This window comes from Gossypium arboreum, chromosome 10, assembly GCF_025698485.1.
Source record: "Gossypium arboreum isolate Shixiya-1 chromosome 10, ASM2569848v2, whole genome shotgun sequence".
In the NCBI taxonomy this organism is placed as follows: domain Eukaryota; kingdom Viridiplantae; phylum Streptophyta; class Magnoliopsida; order Malvales; family Malvaceae; genus Gossypium; species Gossypium arboreum.
Window position 1 is genome coordinate 71,731,415 of NC_069079.1, and position 21,205 is coordinate 71,752,619.

Below are 21,205 nucleotides of genomic sequence, written 5' to 3' on the forward strand. Positions count from 1 at the left end.
CAAATTTTGAACTTACAGACTCACGCCAAATCCCTAGTCCAAACTAGAGCATGTAAACCGTTGCTGGATTCAAAAACAAAAATGGGTCTTACCTTGTTCTTTGTTGATAGCAGACTAGATCCATGAAGCATTCGTGACTCAAAGCTTTGAACAGAAAAAGTCCACAACTCAAATTCTATGAACAACGATATAAAATCAAAACTTGTATTTAACATTTGCAACTTTTCACAAATCCACAACTTTGTGTTTAGATTTAAAAACAAAACATCAAATAAGCACAAATGGTTTACACAATCATTTACACGAAATTTAGAAGGCTTGATTTCAGTTAATAATGATCTAGAGTAACAAAGCTTTTGACAGTTAGAATCTCGAAAATAAAAAATCCTTGAATCAAATCCCTTGATCATCAATAAAAAATAGTAATCACCTGGATCAAAAACGAAGTTTTTGCTTACCATTTCATGCTGACTTGAATATTTATTGGTTGTTAACATGGTAGGAACATGAAGCAAACTAAATTTATGAGTATACAAATTATGTTCGAACCCATTGGACTATAGCATTAAACAACCACCATCAAAATCAAATGAACTAGGCATTTTACATGTCAACAAATTATCAAACATTTGAACATTTGTAAATTAGACATGCATGTTTTCAAAAATTCATATGCTTCAAATCTCATCCAAACATTTTCTCCATAATCAAGCAAATAGAAAGGTTTATATAGCTCATTATCTTGCATAACCAAACCTTGCGGTTGCTGATTAATGATTACTTCACCAACATACTCGTCAACAACACATACTTTATGAGCAACGTTTTTGTTATCAACACTTGAAACAAACAAATCATTACTAATCAAGAAAGAATAATCAACCATGCCATGGTACAAGTGCTTTTCAAAACCCAAAACATTAATAAAGTTTCCGTCAACAATCAAATGAGGCTGATGTGTTTTAAAAACTTCAAAACTCATACCTTGCTGATATGTTTTAAAGACTTCAAAACTCATACCTTGCTTACCTTTTGGCAAAGGCGAACGAGGATCATTGAAAATGTTACCTCTTTCAATCAACGTAAACCTTTTCTCCTCGGAAAGGTATTGAAGTTGAAATTCTTTCCTCGAATCTTCAGAAACTCGAAAAAGAACAACACGAAAAAATCTTATGTGTAGGTTAGTAGGAACACTCCTCACTTTTTCTTGCTCTCTTGTATCTTTTTTTCTCATTTCTTTTTCATCTACAACACTCATTTATTGCTCAATATCTTTTCTCTCTTCAGACTCAATTTCTTTTTCTTCTCACATTCTTTTCACTCTCAATCTCGATCTCTTTTTCTTTTTCACTTTCTTTTTCTCATTCTCTTTTTGCTTTCTTTCACACTCCTTTTCTTTCATTTTTTTCATTACAAGAGGAAGATAACAATAAAGAATCAGGATGGCAAATTTTTCAATGGGCATAAGGAAACGCATTTACAAAAGAAAATTGTTCGTCTCTTCGTGATGGATTCTCTGTGGATGTTTTCTTTAAAGTTCTTGAAGAAATATATCTATCTTCTCTTTGATCATCTTGAAAAACCTTGGACTCAAAGTTTTCTCACTTTCTAATTGAATTCCTCGTTAAGTAGGAGTCACAGTATAAGGCACTTTGTCTCGAAGTCCTTGACAAATAGGGATCACGACATGAATCTTTTCTTGAGTAGTCATGGGAAGGGTGTTGCCATGATGATCTTAACTCTGCGTCTCAACTTAGCAAAATTTGCTTCTGTTGGGCTCTTGCTCGATGGCCTTGCTCTTCGACATGAACCAATTGTTCTTGGAGGGGTTTTAGTTTCCTATCAAACAAGCAATCCATTTCTTTCATGAAGTCTATAAGTTCAAAATATAAAATCTCTTCTCGAGACTTGATTAGTTGCTGAAAAGAAGATTGTTAAAACAAAATATAAATAAACACCACACCACAAAACCTCACTAGTTCACTCAGAAAAGAAATAATAGATGTCCACTCCACTCGTGTTTTCACTCGTTTTAGGCTTTTCAACACTCGAATGCTCTCACACTTTCTAGCCTTTTACCACTCGTACTTGCTTTCGTAACCTCGTATTTTGTTTCTCTTGACTTATCTTGGTGCTTTGGGGTCGGCTTGAGAATTGGTTACAAGGGATATGATGTATTGGTGTATGGGTAGGCTAAAAATAAAATTTTCGGTGTAGTGTGGTGTTTTGGAATAGGGAGTTAAAAGTTGATGAAATGGACACTTTGACAATTGGAATAATTTGTATAACGACAGAGAAGAGAACTTGAAAACTTAACTTTTTTTTTTATAATTTCGTATTTCTTTTTTTTTTTTAACTTCAAAATAACACGATTACAATGAAGAAACTTCAAATACAACTTGAAATTTTTTTTGAAATTTTTTCACAATGAACCTATTTCAATCTTGGAACGAATGTAGGCGCTTCTTATTTTCAAGCTATGATACCAAATGATGTGATCTGGCTCGGGTGATGGAGTCAAATTCACGATGTGCTCGATCGTACACGAGAAGAGTCGTTTGCGATTTGGTCTCGGTAGTAGAAGATAGGTGGATAGGCTTAGTTAAAGCGAATGGGGGTTTAAAAGAAGTAAAATGGAGGTGATAGGTTCGGCTAAAGAAACAATGATGGATTTTGGATAGGTGGTTCGGTTTTGGTGATAATGAGGAAGAAACAACGAAAGTTGGTAATGGATTAGTGGACTTAATGTCAGGAGCGATTCAACACTAAAAAGTGTCACTCCAATTCCTATATTGTTAAGGTGGAAAGATGGATAGTAGGATAGATGAACGCCATACCAAGAATGGTGATAAGTTCAAACAAGATCGGTAGACACCACTAGCACAACTAGATAAGTCTTCGAAACTTGTACGAGATATGAGAGGAAGCAACCTCATAGAAGCAGAGTTTCACTAAAAATTTGGCAAAAAGTCCTTTTACAAAGAAATGAGTAAACTATTTATATTCTAGCATGTGTAGCTGAATAGAAAAATTGGCTAACTTAGAAACTAAGCAATTCAGCTAGGAAGTAACTAGAATAATCTAGAATAATCTAGAACAAGTCATTAATTTGCTAAGGCTAGATTCGGCTGAATGGAACTTCATTTGACAGCTTCATGAGTAAGCAAAGTGTCTTGGATGAATGTGAAGTCTTGGAAGCTCAATAGCTTGTCTAGATTCTGCCATGGAATGAATAAAACATTCAAGAAGTGTCTCTTGGCCTAATAGACACCTAGGGAAGTCATTTGGGCAGCAAACAATTCATGTATCAAGAACTAGATGCATTCTCCCATTCGTTGTAGCTTACTGTCCAAGCATCTTCTCTTAGGCTTCATTCATGAATTGAATTTAGAAATTAATTATGCAGCTACCCTTTGGCCGAATAAGCACTTAGGAACACCAATGGTCCATCCACATACATTCAGCCATGCATGGAACTAGGAAGGGGACTTGAATCTAGCCGTACATGAACATTCATTAAATGCTCTCCATTCATGTATGTGTGTTGTCCAAAGTGAATGTATCTTCATAATCCAATGCATGTAATTCTTCCATGTATTTGAACATAATTCCCTCCAAGCATTGAACCGAACCATACATGAATCTTCTAATGCATTAAACTAGCCCGTACATACACCTAGCCTTAATTGCACATCCACATTCGGCTAACATACAAAAGAAATAAAAAAATAATTATTTAAAAAATATATATTCATTTTAAACATAATTAAATAGAAAATAGACAACTAAAATGACACTAACTAAATTGGACACATTTAATTGAAACTAACTAGCATATTAAATTCGGCTTGGTCAAATAGACAAGAACAATTAATGAACTAATTTGAGCTAGGGAGCTCGGCATGAGCTGAAGAAAATTGAATTAAAATAATGTTAAAACTTAGTTTATTGAAATGGAAAAAGAAACGAGCTGAAAAGAAGCTAAATCAAGCTCAAATAAGCTGAAACAAGCTCAAGTGAGCTGATTGGAGCTGAGTTGAGCTCGGGTAGCTGGAGAGGAGCTGAAATCGAATTGCAAAAGGATGCAATGAGTCTTCAAAGAGTTGTACACAACTTCCCTAACATCAAAGGGATTTTTTTCATCCCAAATTCAAGTCAACAAAGCTGTTAAAGCTTCTTGAAGTTGCTTGGTACGTGCTCTAGTCATGGGACCTTTTAGAAGCTCGATTATATCTTGATTCGCACTTGTGGGAGCCCTGGGCATGCATACATCAGGAGAACTAGAAACCGAAAAGATCTTCACACCTGAGACAAGGAAGATAAGGATTCAGCATGAAAGGGAAATAGTATTTGGCCTTAAGCAATACTATGGCACTTATCGATTTGTCAGATCACCAAAACCAAATTACGCCAGAAGGGTTGGAGTAATCGGCCTGTCTATCAAAAAGGTAGATATCGCAACAAGAATAGCTTGAGGGAAGAGGAAGAAAGGGAGCAAGGAGTATACGGTTACTGTAGAAGATAAACTCAGATGACCATGAGAACAAAAGAAAGGGAGCTAATAAATTCGGCCAAGGAGAAATGTTTGAGAAAATTGAAGACGAAAAGAGAGTAGAGAGCAATTTCCCCAAAACCAAAACAGAAACAGTAGAGAATCAGCTTAGAAGGGAAGAAGGAGAAATTGAAACACACCCAAACTAAAAATGCATTAGAGAACAACAACAATAAAAGACTTCAGAAACAAGAGTGAGAGGACTCTAAATTTTGCCAAACCGCAAAAGAAGTGACCAATTACCACTCATAGATGAAATACTGAGTGGTCAAAGTCCCATTCGACCACAACTCCTCCCACTTCCAAATTCCAGAAAATCCTCCTTAAATCTCTCCTTAACCCCCTCTTACAATCCCTCTATGACTGATTCAAATTCTCCTCCATACATCAGTTTTTGGTCAAACACTACTACCCCCAAGGCAAACAGTAAAAATAATGTCCCTATACACAAACAGGGATTCAAACCTCAGACCTGTAACACCCCAAACCCGGCCCAGATGTTACGGCCGAATCTGGTGTGTCACATTGGAGTGTTACTGTATAGGTCATGTTTTATCTAAAATCTTTCTTAGTGATTTAAAGAGTATTTTCATTATAGATTAAAGTGAATGGAAGCTGTGTACCAAGTAGGATGCCGAAAAAAGAGGAGGTGAGTCTATTGGACTGCTTAAGTACCAAGCTCTTCATGGATCCACTCCTAGACATGCACACAACCATTGCCACACTTTAACTGAATGATTGTTCAGGAAAAACCATTTCATTTTAAGCCTTTGAAAACACTTATTAATTTCTGAAAACGTTTTCATTTCGGAAGCTTTGTCTTGTTTCATGATATTTTGAAATCAGGTAATCTCTTTTAAAAATGCGCCCTAGAGCTATTCAATTTTAAACATTTAAATCCATATCATGCTTAAGCTAATAATCATACTAAAGCAATTAAAAAATAATTAAAGCGGCCTTATTACAACTTAAAACCCAAAGCAATTAAAGTGAATGAAACTAATCAAGTCATAAGAAGAAAATTGAGCTTGCAAAACATGTGGCCACTCCGAATCCCTCTCAGCTCCAAGTCCACTATGGTTAGGGGTTACCTACACAGATAAAATAAAGGGGTGAGTTTGGAAAACTTAGTGTGTAAAATAACCCAACCATAGTCCAGATCAGTTCAAACCACAAAAACAGATTAAGTTGGGCCTTAGCCCTATACAGAACTCAAAATGAAGCCCATAGGCCCATAATAGAAATAGAATAGATATATTATGTGCAGAAAAACCCAACCCATATCCATTCGTATACACCTCCGTACCAACCTTACACCATGTGGGGAGACTACTCGACCCACCCATCCGCTACACGTCACAGAATTTGCAGCATGGCTGCCAGAATAGATATTGTGACAGAGTCACCAAATACAGATATTGTGGCAGAGCTACCAGAAACAGATATTTGTGGTAGAGCCACTAGTTCAGATATTTCTGGCAGAGCAACCAGAATGCTTCCTCCATCAATATAACCCATATCCCATGCAACAGATATACATGTCATGGCATACGACAAATAGAATCAAAATATCATGCATTTCAGTCAGAATTAACCCTAGGGGTATAATGGTAATTTTCATACTTAGGGGTGTTTTAGTAAATTTAACTATTTTAGGGTTTACACTCATATTACAGCCATTAACACATTAACAGAAACATTTACAGAGCATTTTTATCGAATTGGGCCCGTTGGCCCATTAACCCAATTTTGGCCCATTAAGCCCAAATATACCGAAGTGCACAAAATTGCGCACTCTGCAGTCATACCGCTTGTGATTACCAAAATTAACAACCAAACCATCTCACGAGCGCTCGCATACTCGCAAGTTCACAAAATGCCAACTTTTCGGCATTTCAGCTTTTCGGCTTTTGCCGATCTAGTGTATGGGTGGGTGTCATTTACACACCTGATTTGCAACAACTGCTATCGAAATCTCCCACGATATCCTACAATCGTCACTAGACATATCAGATCCAAAATAAAATGGCAACCATCATAAACTTACTTTCCATAATCGGCCATCAATACCTATGGCCCTTGAGATCCTACCTTTGCCAAAACTAAAGACTAGATCTAGATCTAGTCGTTCCACTTGTCCAAGCCTTAGATCAGCACCCTTTGGATCACACTAACACCAAAACAAATCAATTGTTACAACCCTTAGAGCCTTAAGCTCCAATCGACAGCCTCCCTATGCCTTTAGGGATTTCAGCTTCTCTAAAACCCGAAATAAAGAATAGATTTGAGTACCTACCTTGGGTTCTTTCAACCAAAATGATTCCACTTCAATTTCTACTTAGATCTGATGTAGATCTAGCCCTTAAACACTAGCAGAAATTGAATCTTAGAGATCTAAAGATTCAGCTATATGTCCCTAAAACTATGGTGTTTTTGGCTTTTGGAACTGTGAAGAGGAAGATGATTTGGTATGGTGGTTTTTGCAGTGGTATTGTCGACAGGGGTTGAGGTTTAGAGGATGTGAAAATCGGCTAAAAGAGATGAAGAAAATAGGAGGATTTTGACTAGAAGAAATCGACACAAGAAACAACTTTCGGGATTTCGGCTTTTATGGCAATCAGCTATAGAGGTTTAGAAAAGAATGGGAATGAAAGAGGAGATGAGTAGAATGGTAGGAATGTTTAGGCCAGAGAATAAAAAAAGGAGAAAAAGAAAATAGAAGAAGAGAGGAGAAGAGAAGGAAGAATTCGGCACTTAGGAGATCTAACTTTGCGTTTTTCGGCTTTTTGCGACACTGAGAAGAGAATAGAATGAAAGTGAAGGATCTAGGTGGCTAACCCTAATTCGACAAAACAAAAAGAAAATAAAGCTTGCCCTAATAGCCATTCAGACCCACAGCCTAACCTTCCTAAAACCCTAGCCGAATTTCCACTTAAGCTCTATCACATGCCCAGCATATGCACACAAAACTAAAAGTTACAACACGCTTACCTTGTGACTTGAACTCTGGCTCCCCCTAATCATCCACACGTCACTCCCCAAACACCTAGGTGGCGCCACATGCCTCTTTACCACAGATCTTTTTGTGTCCTATTTTACCACCTCAATTTTAAAAGCCCATATCGCCAGAACCCTCTCTCCCAAAATTAAAATTCAGAAATTGCCTCGAATTAAATTTACTTTTAGGCCTTTTAAAGGCCCACCAACATACTCAGACCCAAATTATTAATAAGGCCTACTGCCCAGATTCCTTTAAGAGGCAAAACTTAAGAATTTTGCTAAAGCTATGGGCCGAGCCCTACACCTTTTTCCCACACCATAAACCCTTCGTAATTTATTTAATTACTACACTAAATATACGAAATAATAATAAAAATAATAATAATGATAACATCCAATTATTCGGGCCATCTTTTACCCAAACCTAGACTCAAGGCCCAATACTTTTAGGCCTAAAAATCGGGGCGTTACAAGACCACTAGCATATACAACATGCCACTTACCACTAGATCAGTAGGCTTTTTGTGTCATACTTTAACTACTTTTACTTTAAGAAGCCTACTGTCTCTAACCAGGGTTTATTCAAGTAGAAGAAAAATTTTTCTCAAGCTAAGGCTTGAACCCATGACTTCCCAGACACTCCCAGAGCACTACACCACTAAGGTAGACATACATCCATATCATACACACAGAAAAACAGTTTTAACAGGGATTTTCAGGAATTGAGGCATTACAATTCTACCCTCCTTAAAGAAAATTTCAGACTCAAAATTTACTTGGTCAGAATATTTGAGGGTATTGTTGTCGCATCGTCTCCTTGGGTTCCCACGTAGCCTCCTCAGAACTATGATTCCGCCAAAGAACTTTTACTAATAGAATTGATTTTCTTTTCAAGACTTTCACCTCTCGATCCAAAATCTGGACTGGTTCCTCCTTGAAAGTCAGATTTGGTCTAACTTCAATCTCCTCTACCGATACAACATGCGAAAGATCAGAGCAGTAGCATCTCAGCATAGAGACGTGGAACACATTGTGAATCCGCTCTAACTCTGGAGGTAGCTCCAACTGGTAGGCAACTGGTCCTACTCATTTCAATATGTGGTAAGGCCCAATAAACCTTGGGCTCAACTTGCCCTTACGCCCAAATCTCAATACTTTCTTCCATGGCAAAACCTTCAGAAAGACAAAATCTCCCACAGAATACTCAATTTCCTTACGCTTCAGATCCACATATGACTTATGTCTATCTGATGCTACCTTCAGTCTATCTCAAATTAATCTGACTTTATCTTAGGTATAAGATACTAGCTCAGGGCCCAGAACTCGTCGCTCACCCAACTCAGTCCAACACGAAGAAGTACGACACCTACGACCATATAGTGCTTCATAAGGTGCCATCTGTATGCTAGACTGGTAGCTGTTATTATACACAAATTCTGCCAACGGCAAGTAATCCTCCCAACTGCCTTGGAAGTTGGTGTGATTCGGCTCGGGAAGATGGAGTCGAATTCACGTTATTGCTTGATTGTCGACGAGAAGAGTCATTCATAAAATTATCAGTTTGTTTGTAACATCTTAAGATGATGGATATTAATGAAATGGGTTCAAAGTGGCTAGGTATAAGATAGGAGGTTCGGCTAGATAGAAACAAAGTTAGAAGATATATAAAAGGCTCAGTTTTAAGATAATGGGATAAATACTGAAGGAAAATGGAAATGGATAAAAGAACTTAAATTTCAGGAGCAATTCAACACTAAAGAGTGTCACCCCGGTTCCTATATTGTTTAAGGTGATAAAGATGGATGGTAGAGGGATAGTTGAATGCCACACCAATGCTTGGTGATAAGTTCAGAAACAAGATCGGGTTGACGCCACTAGCGAGCTAGATAAGTCACTCGAGACTCGTACAAAATTAGAGAGGAAGTTAACCTCACAAGAACAAATGTTCATTCAATAATTTGGAAAAAGTCCCTTACAATTGAAAAATGCTAAGTATTTATAGCCTAACATATGGTAACTGAATGGACAAAATAACTAGCTTAAATGCTAAGTAATTCTGCTATGAATTCACTATTCTAGAATAAATCATTAAAAGACTAAGTCCACATTCGACTGAATGGAGCTTTAATAGTCAGATTCTTGAACAAGCAAAAATGCTTGGAAGATGGTGAATGAATGGCCGAACCATCATGTTGTTTCCTTGATGCATTCATGCATGCTTGGTAATGAAGGATAGCCATAGTTCATGAATGTGCAGCCCTTTGATGCTCTTACATCTCTGTTGGCCGAATGAAGCTTGAATGTACCTTGAATACTTAGTGGACATCTTGGATATGCATGAAACATGCATAAAACGTCCCAATTTATGTTCTTCCTTGATCACGATCCATGAATCTTCAATTACATGTACATAAAATAGCCCCCACTTGCATGAACGTCCCCAATACATGAATTCCTTCAAATTCCATCCATTGAAAATTAGTTGTGCATGTATCCTTCCATACGATGTATTAAGCCATGCATGTACTTGCATTAATGGCTCCTTCATGCATTCGGTCACCTTGTGGAACTTAACTCTTGGCCAAAAGGTTGCTTAGGGATCACCAATAGCCAGCCCACCATGCATAAATTCGTTCATGTATGAACTCTTATAATCCATGTACCTAGCCCTACATGAATCTCATTAAATGCACTCAATACATTTAGCTGAACCTACAAGAAACATGAACACATTAAATCCCAATGTATATTGAGCTGAACATGTTAAGAGCATGAACTAGACATCATAAATATCATGCTAAGCTAAACTAAACACATTAATTAAAGACTAGCTAGTAGCATTAAGTTTGGTTAAGCTCAAACTAAGTGAAAACATTTAATGAACTTATTTGAGCTAGGATTTTCGTTAATGAGATGTAGCAAACTAATTAATATGAAACTAAAACCTAGTTTAATTTATTAAAATAAAGAACGAGCTGGAAGTAAGCTCGGTTGAGCTCAAACGAGCTAAAACAAGCTCAAAAGATTTGAATTGAGCTAGACAGAGCTCAAAGAGCTGGAAATGAGCTAGGATCAGCTTGCCAACAATCTACGGGTACTTTGGATAGTTGCTTTGAGCTGATTTTGTGAGCATTGGCCCTTATTTCGAACCAAGGTTTTGCATTGGAAGCTAAAACAGCTTCTAGGAAACATTTATATTGCAATCGGCTTATTAGAACTTTAAGTAGCTTGAGGAGCTCATTGTCAGAGCTTAATGAGCTCCGGGGCGTGCTTGTATCAGAAGTCAATCACGCAACTTCTTAACATATCCTCCAGTACCTGAATCACCCTTTCTGACTGTCCATCTGTCTGAGGATGGAAAGCAGTACTAAAGTCCAGTCGTGTACCCAGAGCTTCATGTAACTTCTTCCAGAACCGAGAAGTGAAGCGAAGATCTCTGTCAGATATTATGGAAATCGGTACCCCATGCAGTCTCACTATCTCGGATACATAAACTTAGCCAGTTTCTGTAACAAATAATCTATACAAACTGGTATAAAATGGGTAGTTTTAGTCAATCGATCCATTATAGCCCACACTGAATCTTTCTTTGAAGGTGTTAGGGGTAGCCCACTGACAAAATCCATAGTTACCTTTTCCCACTTCCACATCAGAATCTTAACCGACTGAAGTAACCCAGAAGGCAACTGATATTCTACTTTAACCTGTTGGCATGTCAGACATTTCCCCACAAAGTTAGTAATCTCACGCTTAAGACCTAGCCACCAATATATCTCACGGAGATCTCTGTACATCTTATTTCCCACCTGAGTGCATAGCATAGGGGCTACTATGCGCCTCCCACAGTATAGACTACCTCAAATCAACATCCTTAGGTACACAAATTCTGCCTCAAAAGCAAAGTACCCCTTCATTGTTTAGCCCAAAATCCCTAGTATTACCATTCTCGATCTGACGAAACCGAAGACCCAATAACTCATCTTCCAACTGTTTACTCTTAATCTTCTCAATCCACACTGGTTTAACTTAGAACTCGGCCAACAAGCTACCATCATCAAATAAGCTAAGACGAGCAAACATTACTCTCAGATCAGTCATAGCCTTACGGCTCAGTGGATCTGCCACCACATTGGCCTTACCAGGGTGATATTCAATCGAACAGTCATAATTCTTCAGCAGCTCAATCCATCTACGCTGCCGAAGATTCAACTCCTTCTGAGTAAGGAGATACTTGAGGCTCTTGTGATCTGTGTAAATGATACACTTTTCACCGTACAAGTAATGCTTCCAAATTTTCAATGCGAATACCACTGCGGCCAAATCCAAGTCATGCGTTGGGTAATTCGCCTCATGAGTCTTAAGCTAGTGAGACGCACAAGCTACCACCTTACCCTCTTGCATCAACACACAACCTAAACCAACATGCGATGCATCGCTATAAATAGTAAATTCTTTCCCAGACTCTAGTTGAATCAAAACAAGGGCCTCCGTTAAAACTTCCTTGAGCTTGTTAAAGCTCTCTTGCTGCTCATCAGTCTAGATAAATGGTGCATCCATACGCAACAGCTTAGTTAAGGGCACGGTAATTAGTGAAAACCCCTCTATGAATCTTCGATAATAGCCAGCCATCCCTAGAAAACTATGAATTTTCGATACAGTCTTAGGCTGATTCCAATCCAACACAGCCTTAATTTTTCGAGGATCAACCCTAATCCCCTTAGCAGACACCACATGACCAAGAAAAGTTACCTCACATAACCAGAATTCACACTTGCTGAACTTGGCATATAGTTGCTTCTCCCTCAATATTTGTAGAACTACGCGGAGATGTTCATGATGTTCTATGTCAGTCCTTGAATACACCAGTATATCGTCGATAAATACTATAACAAACTGATCTAGATAGGGTTGAAATACTCTGTTCATCAGATCCATAAAAGCTGTTGGTGCATTCGTCAGCCCAAAAGGCATTACGAGGAACTCATATTGACCATAACAAGTCCTAAACGCCGTCTTGTACATGTCGGCCTTTTTAACTCTCAGTGGTGATACCCCGACCACAGATCTATTTGAAGAAAATCTTCACTCCTCGTAGTTGGTCTAACATATCCTCAATCTTTGGTAGAAAGTATCTATTCTTAATGGTTAACTTATTCAGTTGTTTGTAGTTGATGCACATACGCATGGATCCATCTTTCTTTTTCACAAACAAGACAGGTGCGCCCTACGGAGACACACTAGGTCGGATAAACCCACGATCCAGTAGCTCTTGTATTTGGGCCTTAAGCTCTACAAGCTCTTTCGGTGGCATTCTATAAGGGGCGATGGACACCGGAGCTGTACCAGAGAAGAGCTCAATCCCAAACTCCACTTCACGTTCTGAGGTAACCCCGATAACTCTTTAAGAAAAATGTTCAAAAAATCCTTAACAGTCTTGATATCCTTTACCGAAGAGTCCCCAACATCTGAAACATTGATGTAGGCCAAGAATGCCTCACAACCCTTGCGAACCAAGTTCCCAGCCCTTAGTGTAGAAATTATATTACTCAAATAATTCCATCGTTCCCCAATTATCACTATCTCCTCATCAGCTTCAGCTCTCAGTGCAACTCGTTTAGCAGCACAATCCAAGTGTACCCGATGTTTAACTAACCAATCTATGCATAGTATTAGGTCGAATTCTCCGAAAGGCAGCTCCATAAGATCATCCAAAAAGACAACTCCTTGTATTTCCAAGGGAACGTCTTTCAAAAACTTATTTACACAAACAGACTGTCCCAGTGCACTTAAACAGTAATTCAACTCACAGTATTCTCAACCAGAACCCCAATTTCTTAGTAACAGTACAAGCGTGTAACAGCCCGATTTAGGGCCAAAATAGAATAGTGGTTTCGAAACCATGAATCTGAGGTTGAAAGAAATTATTTTGATTAAGTTTTAGTGTTTATATTATGATTTTATAATTGTGTGAAAATTTCGTTGCAAAATTTTGTCGATTGGGTGTTTAATTTGATATTTAAGACTAAATTGAAATAGGTAAAAAAATGTGTGTTCTAGTTCATAATGTACTTGATTGAAATGGGGGTTTTAAGTAGAGGTCCTTAAATGGCAATTAAACCATTATACTTTATATGGACAAAAATTAGGACATGGATGGAATTTTAAGAAAGTTTAGTAGTAAGGGCATTTTGGTCATTTGTATATTAAATGAAATAAAATGGGAAAAATAACACAAAAATGTGTTCATCTTCATTCAAGCTTGGCTGAAACTTACATGTTCTCCATAGCTAGGGTTTTTCCCAAGCTTTCAAGCTCAATAGTAAGTGCATTCAAGCCCTGTTTTTAATGTTCTTTACATTTTTGAAATCCTTGTAGCTCGGTCTACCTATTTCTACCATTATTTCGAGCTAAGGTTTATGTTTAAAATTTACCCATGAATGATATGCATGTATTTTGATGTTTGATGGTAGAATATGAATGTTTGAAGTTAGGAGAACGATCTTTTCTAAGCGATATTTAGCGAAAACATGCAAAACGGCATAATCGGTAAAAATACCTATTGTTCATAACTATGTGCTAGAGTCAGAATTTGATGTTGTCATAGAAGGGAAAAATGATCAGCATGTCATAAAACATAATAATAAGGGCTGAAATTAAATTCCTGAGCCTAGAGGCAAAATCGTAATTTTGTAAAAGTTAGGGGGCAAAAATGTAATTTTTCCATAATGTGATTTTTGGATTGAAATAAATAGTATGAGTGTTAAATGAGCTAAATGTGTTGTTATAGATCAAGAAAGACGTGGAATCGATCTCGAACGGGGGAAGGAAAAGGTTTTGGACTAAATTGCCAAATTTCTATATTTTGCACCAAGGTAAGTTTGTATGTAAATAATACATTAACTTCGTTACATTTTTATATGTCAGCCTATTATATGTATTTTAGCTAATTTTGAAACATAAATCAACTATTGGAGAAATGGAAATAAGTAATAGAGAGAGAAATCCCGGTTGAACATTCGGAAAGATTGAATAATATAGATGGAGCGTAGCTAGGTTACATGTATGGTGCTGAGTGTATAAGAAAGCTACGAGATACTATGTAGTAGCTAGGTCACATGTGTGATATGGGATGTATCCCATGTAGACAAGAGACTACGGGAGAGATAAATGTAGCTAGGTCGCATGTATGATTCCAAGTGAAGGACACCATGTAGACAAGAGAGCTACGAGATAAATTGGCTAGGTCACATGGGTGGTACTAAGTGTTCACCATGTGTACAAGAGAGCCGAATTATATGAAATATGATAGTGGGGCAGTGTGCTGAAACCATCAAGTATCGAGGATTGATCCAAATTGTTCAACTGGATAATTTTACGTGGCATTGTAATCATGGACTTATACTTGTGATGTATGAAATGTGGTGAAAATGAATTGTGATATGTATGCTAAGTGAGGTTAATACAAAGAAAGTGTGAAAGAGTGAATTTGCAATAATACTTTTTGGACAGTAGCAGTGACGTGACTTTGAAAAATCACTAAAAATAGTATAAATTTAATTAGAGGTTTAATGAGATATGAAATTAAATCTCAATGAATCTATTTTCATATAAAAGAAACAGAACAAGCAAACGAACTCTATATTTTGAGATATTTATATTTGTGTGTGACTTGTTCAGATTGACTATGTGATCCCATGTTCTGACTTTGTTAAATCATTAAAAATTTTACAAAAATAATTAAGAAATATAGTTAATATTTCTAGATTCCTTATTGAGTCTAGTTTTAAATGAAACATATTTCATGGCTATTTGAATTGTGTACCAGGAGAAATTCAACTCGTAGTGAATAGAGGTTAGATCAGTTGAGCTGTATAATAGGGAAACTTTAACTAATAAACTGTACTAATTGGCTGGACCAAAAATTCTAGAAACAAATTAGTAAAAAGTTATATGAGTCTAGTTTCAGGAAAATTTTATGGATTTGAATTCTGAGTTTTGTAACTCAAGTTATGATTTATTTAGTGAACATGATGTAGGAGAGACAGCTCAATTAAAGTGGAGTAAATATTGAAATTAAAAGTAGATACACTTGAGTTAATGTGTAAACATATTAGATTCTTTAATTATTATTTATATACTTACTTACTAAGCTATATAAGCTTACTTTCTTTTCTCTCTTTTGTCTTATAGTGTCGTCCGGCATTGCTCGGGAGTTAAGGATCGTTGAAGATCTGTCACACTATCAATACTTTTGGGTATTTGAACTAAACATTTCTTTTGAATTATGGCATGTATAGTAGGCTTTGTTATTTTGTTATGTGTCATAATTGCCTAGGTTTAAAATATTGGTTACATTATTTAACCAAATTATTTTGTATAAGCCATTGAAGTTGGCTAATATTGTTCAAGACATATGTTATAATGATACATTATCTATTTGAATGACATATTTCTATTTCAGTTTCATTTAATGATATATATTATGAGCTGGTAATACCTCCTACCCTGTTTCGATGTGGAACACAGGTAATGGGTGTTACATTTAGTGGTATCAAAGCTATGGTTTAGTCGGTTCTCGACTAATATAGTGTGTGTAAAAGTCTAGCTATACATGCCATAAATATACTGTGATAGTGTGGTGACTCCTGATTATTCTAAACTGTGTTTTGTTTTAATATAGCAATGGATCCTGATAGAACTACGGCTGATGATGCTACTAGTAATGCGCCGGCTCCCGCACAAGGGACCGCGCCTGTAGAAAGTAGACCTGAGACATTGAGACAGGGAGATGAGGCTCGAGATGCCTTTCTCCAAAGGATGAACAATTGGTATACTGAGTTTATTCGAGCAAACCCATATGCTCAACCTCCTCCACCCCCTCCCATACCTCAGACGGTTCCTGTAGCTGCTCAAGGCATAGATTTGGTAAGAATGAACAAGCATCCGGTTGACAAGATTCGAAAACAAGGGGCCAAAGAGTTTAGAGCAAAGATCGATGATGATCCCGAGAAAATGGAGTTCTGGCTTAAAAATCTACCCGTGTATTTGATGAGCTCTCATGTACACCCGAGGAGTGCTTAAAGTGTGCTGTATCACTTTTGAGAGATTCAGGCTACCACTGGTGGAAGGCTTTGGTAGCATTGGTGCCAAAAGAAAGGGTTACTTGGGATTTCTTCCAGGAAGAATTCAAAAAGAAATACATAAGTCAGCGACTTATTGATCAAAAACGGAAGGAGTTCCTTGAATTAAAGTAGGGAAAGATGTCTGTGGCAGAGTATGAACGCGAATTTGTAAGGCTCAGCAAGTATGCCCAAGAATGTGTGTCCACTGAGGCCATTACGTGTAAAAGGTTTGAGGATGGGCTAAATGAGGACATTAAAGTGCTTGTGGGAATTTTGGAGCTGAAAGAATTTGTAGTATTGGTTGACTGAGCTCTTAAAGCCGAAGAATTGAACAAAGAAAGAAGAAAAGCTGATATTGAGGCTCGAGATGTCAGAAAGAGGCTGATAAGCAAGTCATTTCAATCTCAATCAAAGAGGTCCAAAGAGACAAACCCTCGAATGACAGTTTCAGCTGGGGATTCACACAGAGATCGTGGTAGGGCATATTCGGGGTCTAAAGCTCAAGCTACTTTAGTGGCAAGTGTAGGTAATGTGTGATCTAGAAAGCCCGAATGTCAGTAATGTGCCAGGTAACATTTTGGTGAGTGTTGGGGAAACGAGCGAGCTTGTTTCAAGTGTGGTTCTCGCGAGCATTTTATCAGAGACTGACCAGAGAAAGTTAAAGAAGAAAAATTTTAGAGTGCTAGACAGAGTACTAGCAGAGGTAGACCACCGAGAAATACTGGAGGTGGAGCTAGCAGTAAAACTGTAATGAAAGATTCAGCAGTGAGATCAGAAGCTAGAGCACCTGCTACAGCTTATGCCATACGTGCCCGAGAGGATGCATCGTCTCCCGATGTGATTACTGGTACATTTTCTCTCTATGATGCTATTGTTATTGCATTGATTGATCCCGGGTCTACTCATTCCTATGTTTGTATGAATTTAGTAACTAATAAAAAGTTGCCTGTTGAGTTTACTGAATTTACGATTAAAGTGTCGAACCCTTTAGGCCAATATGTGCTAGTTGATAAGGTTTGCAAGAATTGCCCATTAATGATTCAAGGTCACTGTTTTCCGGCTAATCTAATGTTGTTACCATTTGATGAGTTTGATGTTATTTTGGAAATGGACTGGTTGACATTGTATGATGCCAAGGTAGATTGTAAACAGAAAACACTAGAGTTGAAATGTGAAAATGGTGAAACTCTGTGGGTTGAAACAGATGAATCAAATAAATTGCATATGGCGATTTCACACATGTCTGCACAGAAATACATGAGGAAAGGATGTGAAGCTTATCTGGCCTATGTAATTAATACTGAGCTGTCTGAATTGAAGCTTGAATTAGTACCGATAGTCTGTGAATTTCTAGATGTATTTCCAGAGGAATTGCTTGGATTGCCTCTGAACAGGGAGATAGAGTTTGCCATTGATTTGTTGCCGGGTACTGCACCGATCTCGATTGCTCCATATAGAATGGCTCATTGAATTAAAAGAATTGAAGGCTCATTGCAAGAGTTAATGACAAGGGATTTGTGAGACCGAAGTTTCTCTCCCTGGGTGCTCCGTATTGTTCAGAAGAAGAAAGATGGCTCAATGAGGCTTTGCATTGATTACCGTCAGCTCAACAAGGTGACTATAAAGAACAAGTACCCGTTGCCGAGGATTGATGATTTATTCGATCAGTTAAAAGGGGCCACAGTGTTTTCAAAGATCGATTTGAGGTCCGGTTACTACCAGTTGAGAGTTAAGGAGTCGGATGTGTCAAAAACTGCCTTTAGGACAAGGTATGGACATTATGAGTTCCTTGTGATGCCTTTCGGCCTAAAAAATGCTCCAACTATATTTATAGACTTGATGAACTGATGAATCTTTCGGCCATATTTAGATAAGTTTGTAGTAGTGTTTATAGATGACATTCTAATTTATTCTCGGGATGAGTCTGAGCACGCCGAACACTTGAGAACCATATTGCAAATCTTGAGAGAAAAGAAATTGTTTGCTAAGTTTAGTAAAAGTGAGTTCTGGCTTCATGAAGTCAGATTTTTGGGACATATAGTCTCAGGTGATGGTATTCGGGTGGATCCGAGCAAGATTTCCGCGATCATTGATTGGAAACCGCCAAAGAATGTATCTGAGGTTAGAAGCTTTTTAGGCTTGGCCGGGTATTATAGACGTTTTGTCAAGGGATTTTCGATGATTTCCTCTCCTATGACTAAGTTGCTGCAAAAGAATGTTAAGTTTGAATGGACTGATAAATGTCAGCAGAGTTTTGAAAAGCTGAAAGCACGATTGACTGAAGCACCAATTTTAGTACAGCCCGAGCCAGGGAAGGAGTTCGTAATTTATAGTGATGCACAGTGACAGGCCTTAGATGTGTACTAATGCAAGAGGGTAAAGTGGTAGCTTATGCCTCGAGACAGTTAAAACCACATGAGAAGAACTATCCTACACATGATTTGGAATTGGCCGCTATTGTCTTTGCCTTGAAGATTTGGTGACATTATTTGTATGGTGAAAAATGCCGAATTTTTACTGATCACAAAACTTTGAAGTATTTGATGAATCAAAAGGATTTGAATCTGCGACAGCGGAGGTGGCTTGAATTATTGAAGGATTATGAGTTAATGATTGATTATCATCCGGGAAAAGAGAATGTAGTTGCTGACGCTTTGAGCAGGAAATCTCTTTTTACTTTGAGAGCCATGAATATGGGGCTGATGATGGGTCAATCTTAGCAGAGATGAGGGCTAAACCGTTATTTCTCCAGCTAATTTGTGATGCTCAAAAGAGCGATAGTGAGTTGCGAACCAAGAGAACTTAGTGCGAATCGGGTTACGACTCGGATTTTCGAGTTGGACTGGATGACTGTTTGATGTTTCGAGACAGGATATGTGTACCGAAAAATGATGAATTGATTCAGAAAATATTACATGAGGCGCACAGTGGTTGTTTGTCAGTTCACCCTGGTAGCATAAAAATGTATAATGATTTAAAGAAGTTATATTGGTGGCCAGGCATGAAAAGGGACATTTCTGAATTTGTAACCAAGTGTTTGATCTGTCAACAAGTAAAAGCTGAGCATCAAGTGCGTTCAGGATTACTCCAACCAGTAATGGTGCCTGAGTGGAAATGGGATAGGATTGCCATGGATTTTGTAATCGGTTTGCCTCTGACTCCTAAAAAGAAGGATGCTGTCTGGGTAGTGGTTGATAGGTTAACAAAGTCGGCTCACTTTATACCGGTATGTACTGATTACTCACTTGATAAATTAGCTAAATTATATATTGCTGAAATTGTGAGGTTGCACAGGGTACCTATGTTTATAATATCAGATAGAGATCCGAGGTTTACCTCGAGATTCTGGAAAAAGTTACAAGAAGCTTTGGGTACAAAATTGAACTTTAGTACCGCATTTCATCCATAAACAGATGGTCAGTCGGAAAGAGTAATCCAAGTACTCGAAGATATGCTTAGATGCTGTGTTTTAGAATTAGAAGGCAGTTGGGAGAAATATCTATCTTTGGTTGAATTTGCCTACAATAACAGTTTTCAGTCAATTATACAAATGGCACCGTACGAAGCCTTGTATGGTCGCAAGTTTCGGACTCCTTTATATTGGACCGAACTTAGTGAGAAACAGATTCATAGAGTTGATCTAGTTAAAGAAACTGAAGAGAAAGTAAAAGTAATTCGTGATTGCTTGAAAGCTGCTTCAGATCGACAAAAGTCATATGCAGATTTAAAAAGAAAAGAGATTGAATTCCAGGTAGGTGATAAAGTGTTCTTGAAGGTGTCACCATGGAAGAAGATTCTAAGATTTAGCCGAAAAGGCAAGTTGAGTCCGTGTTTTATTGGGCCGTACGAGATTACTGAGAGAATTGGACCAGTGGAATATCGGTTGGCCTTACCAGCAGAATTAGAAAGAATTCATAACGTGTTGCATGTATCAATGTTGCAACGTTATCGTTCTGATCCTTCACATGTGATTTCTCCAACAGAAATTGAGATTCGATAGGACTTGACCTATGATGAGGAACCGATTAAGATTTCGGCTCGAGAAGTAAAATAGTTGAGAAAGAAAAGTATAGCTTTAGTGAAAGTGTTATGGCAAAGACATGGAGTAGAAGAAGCTACGTGGGAACCAGAGGAAGCCATGAGAAAATAGTACCCAAATCTCTTTACCGGTAAGATTTTCAGAGACGAAAATCCCTAAAGGGGGGAGAGTTGTAACAGCCCGATTTAGGGCCAAAATGGAATAGTGGTTTTGAAACCACGAATCTGAGGTTGAAAGAAATTATTTTGATTAATTTTTAGTGTTTATATTATGATTTCATAATTGTGTGAAAATTTCGTTGCGAAATTTTATCGATTGGGTGTTTAATTTGATATTTAGGACTAAATTGAAATAGGTAAAAAAATGTGTGTTCTAGTTCATAATGTACTTGATTGAAATGGGGGTTTTAAGTAGAGGTCCTTAAATGGCAATTAAACCATTATACTTTATATGGACAAAAATTAGGACATGGATGGAATTTTAAGAAAGCTT